Below are 8,630 nucleotides of genomic sequence, written 5' to 3'. Positions count from 1 at the left end.
AAATTAAATTTATAGCATTAGGTTCCAAATCACCCTTTCTTCTGGAATCCAGAATTCCTAGAAATTTCAGAAAGTTGTCTGGGGTTTACCAACAACTATTAAAACACACACACACACACACACACACACACACACACACACACACACATAATTTGTATCTTGTTACACAGAGTTACTTCTTAATACCAAAAACTAAGGATGCTTTTATTTATTTTTTAAAATGTATCAATTATTTAATTAGGTACTTAGTAAGAAATTTAGAACACTAATTTATGAGGATAAATTCCATTTGTCAGAGCAAAATTAAATCACAGGTAGCCCCAGCTGAGGAACAGCTTTGATTTTTGCTAAAATCTGTGAGTCCACAGCTTTCTGATCCACCTTGTGCTGCTCTGAAATCTGGTATTTCTCTTTCTCGGCGTTGAAGATCTCACCCTCCTGGTGTCTGGGTTTCCACAGCTTCCTCTTCTTGAAGTAAGCGTCAGTGAGGTGTTTGTGGATTTTCACTTTGCTGATGTCGATTTTTGTAGAGGTGGCAATGACAAATTTATGGTGTGTTCTTCGTAGAGGAACACGATTAAGGCTAAGAGGCCCAGTCCCAAGTAGCAAGCCACTGGCCAACTGTTTCAGGAAGACCACTCTCTTGCCTCTGTGACACCTGGTGAGGATGATCAAGATGGTGCCAGGAGTGATGCTACCTCGAAGTTTCTTCACATGCTGACTGAAGGGTTTCTTGTCATGGCTCAAGAGATTTCAGGGTGCATCTTCAGTAGGGCAGTATCTAGGAGTTTTTAGAAGCTTAACCACCCAGGCACCTCCATTCTTGTCCCCACCAACTGGTTTTGTGATCATAGCAAGAACTTTCTCCTTCTTTTTCTTCTCAACCTTTGATTTAGCAGCTGTGTACTTTCTCTTGTACAAAGCCTTTCTGGAATACATAGCAGATCAGGAGTATCTACCAATTCCTCTAACCAGGATGGGATTTCGGCTGCAGTGGGGCTGCCCCTGGTTGGATTTTTTGCTTTCACTTTACCCTTTTTACCAGTACTACTGGAAGAAGCCTTCTTGGCTTCAGGTTTCTTCTCTTTAGTGTCTGGCTTCTCAGTTTTGTCGCCCTCCATTTACAAGATGAGAAAGCTAAAGATGATTTCACCTTGATGGCTTAAGCCCAAAAATAAATCCACACATGTACAGGTAATTGATCTTCGACAAAGGTTCTAAAAACAAAGTGGAAATTGGAGTAAATACCTGGGGTTCTGGGAAAGTAGGATATTCACATGCAGAAGAATGAACCTAAACCCTACCTCATGCCATATACAAAAATCAACACAAAAATAGATTAAAGACTTAACTGTGAAACTGAAACTATAAAATATTAAAAGAAAATTTAAAAGAAGCATTTCATGATATTGCAATGAGCAGAATATTTTGGATATTTCCTCAAAAGCACAGGCAATAAAAATAAAAACAGACAAATGGGGGCATAGCAAGCTAAAAGTTTTTATAGAGCAAAGGAAAGACATAACCTACAGAAAGGGAGAAAATATTTGCAAACTATATTTCTGATAAAGGGATAATATTCAGAATATATAAACTTAATCACAAAAGAAACCAATAACCCAATTTAAAAAGGGACAATAGACCTCAGTAAAAATATCAAAAAAGATATATAAATAGCCAAAGTTATGCAAATAAGTGTTGAATATCACTAAGTGTTGATGAAATTCAAATTGAAGACACAAGGAGATTATTACCTTCCTCCAGATAGAATGGCTATTATCAAAATGAAAAAAGTAGCAAGTGTTGGCACAGATACAGAGAAAAAGAAGCACACATCAATGATAGGAATGAAAAATCAGGCCAGCCAAATAGCTCAGCAAATTAAAGCATCTGCTTAGCAGATGCAGGGGCTGGGAGTTCGATTCCCAGGCCTACCGTGCCAGCCCAGTCCCCAGGGTGCACTGGAACAACTGAGACTGGGCATGGTGGCGTGCACCTGTAATCCCAGTACTTGGGAGGCGATAAACAGGGGGATCACTACGAGTCCAATCTATGCAGTTGAGACCTTGTATACCCTGTATACCCTATAAACTCTGTCCTAAATATAAAGAAAGAAAGAAGGAAAGAAGGCAGAAGAAAGAAAGAAAGAAAGAAAGAAAGAAAGAAAGAATGAAAGAAAGAAAGAAAGAAAGAAAGATCATTTCAGCTTCAAAGTCCAAATGTGATGGAAAGGCAGGCTGAAAAAGTATTCTTGTGATGAAAAAGTAACATATCTGCAAATCATACAAAAATTAACAAGACTTGAATATTGTTTTAAAGCAAAAGGTGAAAATTAATATGATTTAATAGTGAATTCATGATTTTCTAAAATTATCTGGTGGTATTTTAGAACCAACTATCCATTTAAACACTAGGAATTCCCTTCCAATTTCTTGTTTACTTTCTTTTTTTCCTGGTGATACCAGAGATCAAACTCAGGACCTTGTGTTTGCCAGGCAAGTACTTTTCTATTGAGCTATTTCCTGGGCCCCTCTTGTTTACTTTTCAAATTAGCCAGTTTTTTTTAAGATACTTAACATATTCATTGATGGTGTATACATTTTGTTCTGTCCCTTATGTAAATGCATCAATGATTCTGTCATTAATCTACTTAATACTCAAGGATCACACTGAGATGGGACAAATACACCCAGAGTTCTCTTGCATGGTCATTCTAATCATCCTGAAAACCTCAACCAGAGCTGATTGAGCCAAAGACATATCAATACAAATAAAACATTGCAAGAGACTTGGCAAGTCTTTGTGGTTGTGTCTGAATATTTTCCACTAGACAATGCCAGCCTCACCACAACTTAGCTGCTCCTATTCTACTTGCAATCAAAACTTCAACATCTGGAAAAAATCACTGTAATTCTTAACATGTCAATCCTTAGAAGACTCGAGAAAATAGAAAGAAAATAAGAAACCCTCAAGGATGTCTAAGTCACTTAGAAAACTGAGTTGGAAAAAAATACTCATTTTCTTCTAGATTTATAGTAAAAGAGGAGAATAAACCTAAATATACACAGGGAGCTGCCTTTTATTGGTATTCACCACAAAACTAGTTTTACTAGCACTGTAGAAATAATGGGAATGATTTCCCTGTGAATTCTTAAGTGCTGGTTTTAAAGTAATGTCACTCCTGCCTGAGGACTTCTCTGAGGTCTTAAGTGACTCTAGACTATAGTGGTGTCCACTGAGAAGCTGCATGGAACAAGAGAAAGAACTCAGACTCTGGGATCAGACAGAACTGAATCTCAATCATAATTCTACCACTTAGTGGCTTAGTTACTACGGGCAAATTGCATAACTCCTAGATCCTTCATTCTCCCTCATCTGCAACAAAGGACTAATGGGGATGACCCTGCACCACTCAGACAGCACAAGGAACACTGCACCTTCTGCTTCAGTGTGGGAAGCCTAACATGTGCTTAAGAAATGCTTGTTGAAATAAAAATCAAGAGCTGGAGGACTAAGCACCTGCCTGGCAAATGCAAGGTGACAAGTTCAATCCCCAGTACCACATGCCATGCTAGCCTGAGAACTCCAAGCCTATAATCCAAGCACTGGGAAGATTGACACAGGAGGATCACTATGAGTCTGAACTGCATAGCAAGACCCTACATCAAAAAATAAATAAATAAAAATTTTAAGATTAAACTTTTTTAAAAAAATTTTAATAAATAAAAACAAAAGAAGGGCCAGTGAGATAGTGCAGTGGTCTAAAGTACCTATTTAGGCAAGCTTAGATAAGTGCAGGGACCCCGGCATCACAAAAAAAAAAAAAAAAAAAAAAAATGGAAAAAGAAAAAGATCAGACCCCTAAAGCCCTTTAGAAAAATAATGAAGTAGACTACAGACCTAAGGTTCAAGGTTAATTCACAAGGATAACAAACAGTAGCCCTAGCCTAGATAAGAAATTCCCACCTAACGTAAGGAACTCATCCTAAATCCGGGCAACGTCTCCCAAAGTTGACCACTATCAAAGAGTGATGACTTTGAGTTCTGAAGGGATGAGGCCCATTGTATTCTCAGGTTGACTTTTGCAGATCCAAATCTTATACCCAAAGGGAGGACATTTCCTACTTTTGGCAACAGGACTGCTGACACTGCTGCCTGAGCAGTGGAAGAATTAGAGAAGCTGGGCAGCAGCAATGGCAGAGGTCTCAGCCCACACCTGTAGCCCACACCTGCAGCCCACACCTGTAACCCCAGGACCCATGACCTACAGCGTGATCCATGGTGCTACTACCTGGTAGGGCTCAGAGCACAAGCGTCACCATGACTACCAGCTCTTGGATAACCTGGGATGGAGGACAACACAGAAGAATCCTATTTTATTAAATCTAGTGTAGAAGCCACAGCTTGGACTCCACTTTTGGTCTCACCAAAATGTTACAAAAAGGAAAGTAATTCTTTAATTTTTCATGTGAACACAGAACATAGATACAAGTGCAGAGCCAAGCATAATAATATAATCCTAGTGGCAGTATTTTAATTGTTATGGAACAAGCATAACACAGATCTCAACTTCAGATTCCTTGCCAATGTATTGGACATAATTCTATTCTCCTCAAAAGTTCTGCAAGGAAGTTCTTGTGTTATAATGAGATCTTGCACCTCAAAACAGTGACTGATGCTTCAGGGATCACCAACAAGGAAACATTTGTGTGAGCAGAAGTTTGAGAGAGAAGGTGGCAGATGTGTATGGAATGGAGATAGGATCTTCTAAGTAAAGAAACCATGTAAGCAAGGAGAAAGGGGCCTGGAAGCACATGACATGTTTGGGGATCAACAAGCACTCTGCTGTTTGGACACAGCCTACGATGCACAAGAAGAAAGAAAAACAAGACAATTAAGGTTGAAATGCAAAGCTGGACTAAGGAATTTTATTAGAATACTATTTGACAATGAAAACATTACTCTTTTTTTTTATAAGCAAGAAAATGACATCATTTGATTTTTGCCTCGGAAAGTTCAACCCAACAGCAGTAAGCAAAACAAATTGGAGAGAATTACAAAGGCCTTATATTTAATGCCAAATATGTGTCACTTAAGTGCCTTGTTTCAAGAGGCCAAGATATGTGCACGTCTCAGGGCTCAGCACAGGGTTTAATGCAGGGCTCAGCACAGGGTTTCATAAATACTTGTGGAATTTGTTTCACTGTTTTTGGAATGTGTTATTTGTTGTGGAGATTTTCGCAGATGTACTTGAACCTTATCAGCCCTTACTGCTGCAATATCTAGCCTCATTCTCACTTGTATTCTTCATCATCACTATATTCCCAAGACGTTGCTCACCCTCTGACATGTAGGAGCAGCTCAATAAATCCTTGAGAACTGGGCATGGAAAGGTACTCATAAAGGGAATCAGAAAATGTGCAAAAGTAAGTGTCCCACTTATTTCTGATACTTTTCATTTTGACCTGAATTTGTAAAATAGGTAATTCAACCTCTGAAATGTAAAATAATCATCCCACAAAAGATGAGTATTGATTTTTACTGGCATGTGTATTGTGAGATGCGCGAGGTGACCAGGTGCACAATGTAACCAAACAATAAGAAAGACTGCCTGCTGTTAGCCAGAGGAGCTTCCAGCAATTAATGCGCACAATGCTTGAATCTCTAAGTTGTGACAGAGACATGAAAAATAGGGGAGAAAATAATTACAAAAACAATATTAGTGGGGCTGGGGAGATGGCTCAGTGGATTAAGCACTTCCCTAGCAAGCGCAAGGGCCTGAGTTCAATCCCCGGTTCCGAAAAAAAAAAACCAATATTAGTAACACAAGGTTCCACTTGTGTAGGTTAAACATATTCCAAAATAAATCATTGCACATAACTCAAGCTACTTTTGCTTAATATAGGACTGTCATGTTCTTTGACATAACTCTTAATGACAAGGTGTCTAAATAAGTTCACAGATAAAAAACAAATGACAAGGTACATGTCTTTCTTCCTACATGTTTGAAAGAAAAACAAGCATTTTAGATGGTGTATTACAGATTAAGTGCTAAAATGTATTAGCAATGTCACAGAAATTAAGGTGCAAAGGCATTTCATTTTGCATTAAAGATCTATAAACATTTTAAGCTTCTAATGAAATGTTTATGTAAATTAAAAATCCTTATAGGTTCTCTACTCAGGACTAAATTCCTCAGCAAACAATTTGAAAATGCTATCAAGTCAGTTTTTCATCCTTATGTAGAATAATGAATCATAATTGCAGTTTGCTTTTTTAAATTTATTTTATTTATTGGAACAGAGTCTCACTACTCAGTTCAGACTCATAGTGATCCTCTTGTCTCAGCCTCCCAGCGCTGGGATTACAGGCATGTGCCACCACACCCAGTTTCAGAGCAGGCATGGTGCGCCCAGGTTTCTAAGGCCAGCACAGCATGCAACCAAGGACCGAACTCAGGTCCTTGTGCTTGCCAGACAGCTGCTGAGACCTCTGAGCTGTTTCCCCAGCCCCGTAATTATTTTTACTCCAGCCATTCAAATTTATTTGCATGTATAGACACAACCAAATATATTGTGGCACAAACTTGCAAATGGTGCAGAGACTCATTATGTCCTAAAAATAGCTTGACCCAGAAGGCAATTATAACTTGCTAAGTTAAATAAAATAATTCATAAATAAAATCTAGTAATCCAAGAGTTGCCCCTGGAATAAAGAATAACCCATTCAAGAGAAAAAAAATATATAATACAATGCCATGTATTATATATAGTAAAGGCACGTCTAGCATTAAGCAGAGACACGTCCAACTTGAGAAAATGAGAGCAAATATCAGAGAAGTTCCACAGAAAGAAAAGGAAAGCAAGAACGACCCCCAAGGCTTTCTTCCTGACAAAGCAATTTCTGTCATTTTATCGCCAGTGTCTTCTATTGGTACTTTATTGACTATTATTCAATATTATTTCAATTATTAATACAAGTTGCAATAAAAAAAATCCCAACCAATTCCTAAATGATAAATTATGTGACAATCACTTGGGGTCTTTTATTGAGTATCCCTCCAATACTTCAGAAATTAAAGACTATAACTGCTAATGTTCGGCTACCCAACATCCCTGGATCCCAGTGTCACCAAAGCATACGACTTCAGGACCCACACACCACCAGAAGTGTGTCTGTGCCCTCCTTTCCGTACCAGGAATAAACAGGAATCTTCACATTTGAGAAGATCTGATTCAAGAAATCCAGCTTAGCAATACCAGAATGTGTAATTTATTGAAATCTTAACAGTGCTAAGTCACCTTCCCAGCATGTTACTTATTAAGTTATTAAATCTTAGAGATGAATATTTATATTTATTTTACACATGAGGAAATGGGCTGAGAAAGAGACTCAAATTCCTTAAACTTGCCAAATTAGGGTGTCCCCTCAGCTATGCTCTAATCCATAAAGGGGTTGGGCACAGATGGAATTGCATGCTGGTGTATTCACTCTTTTTTTTTTTTTTTAATGTATTTAGGACAGGTTCTATAGGGTCTCACTATGTAGATTGGACTCGTAGTAATCCTCCTGTGTTCAGCCTCACAAGTGCTGGGATTACAGGCAGGTGCCACCATGCCCAGTCTCCATCGCGGGCTCAGCACGCCCTGGGGGCGGGGCTGACAGGCACGCAGGGGATCGAACCTCGGCGCTTCTCTCTTTAGTCCACTGAGCTATCTGGCCAGCCTTGATGCATTCACTTCTTAAGCATGTAATAAACTACATGGCAAAAGAAGGGAACCGGGCATGAAAAGGAGAAAGAAAGGAGAGAAAGAGGGAGAAAGGGAGTGATGAAAAGAAACAAGGAGAGAGGGAAAGAAGGAAAGGAAAAGGGAGAAGAAAGAGAGTGAAGAAAGTAAAGAAAACTAGCATAGTGGAAACAGAGATGGACTTTTCCCTATATATTCAGATAGCAGGGTATCATCTACGAATTTACAAACAGCCACGAATAATCACCTCTTCATCTGCACTGACACTGAAATTAGGCAACAACCTTAAGGGCACGCAGCTGAACTGGTGGTGACTATGCAGGGTAATGGCGAGGGCCAATTCCATCACAAGCAGTTAATCACCTTTATTGGCAAACTACAAGTGGATATTGGGTGCTATGAATTGACTGGGTAGGATGGTATACTCTGGAGAAATAAGTTCAACTTATTGTAATAAATTATCTACATCAAATTTCCAGTACCTATATGTATCAATCAATGAATAGATATGTAGCAAAATAGAAAGATACATAGATAAGAAGTGTAAAGAAAATACAACAAATGTATTATTTGAAAGGATTATTTATAACAGTCCTGGTAAATCATTTAAACATGGAGAGAAAAGACTAAGTTTAATTTTCATATTGTTTATCAAAATAAATCCCAGATGTACTCTCAAGGTATATGAAAACTGAAACCACAAACCACTAAAGATATATTTAACTCATCTAATTTAGGGGAAAATGCTCTGTTATTTAAAAAAAAATGGTAAAAATCCCAACAATCAAGAGATATGATGATATACAACTACTAATGTATCCAAAATAATAGAAACAAAAATGAAAGACATTTCCACTTGCTGTGAACTTAAAAACAGCTCTA

The 8,630-nt window shown here is 38.3% G+C and overlaps 1 pseudogene; it reads right to left on the bottom strand.

Moving 5' to 3' along the window:
• Positions 1-257: 257 nt before the first annotated feature.
• Positions 258-1,121, bottom strand: LOC105743792 (annotated as a pseudogene).
• Positions 1,122-8,630: the final 7,509 nt, after the last annotated feature.

This window comes from Octodon degus, unplaced genomic scaffold (genome assembly GCF_000260255.1).
Source record: "Octodon degus isolate 3935 unplaced genomic scaffold, OctDeg1.0 scaffold00167, whole genome shotgun sequence".
In the NCBI taxonomy this organism is placed as follows: Eukaryota; Metazoa; Chordata; class Mammalia; order Rodentia; family Octodontidae; genus Octodon; species Octodon degus.
The sequence above is the reverse complement of the archived record's forward strand: the minus strand, read 5'-3'. Positions and strand labels throughout refer to the sequence as shown.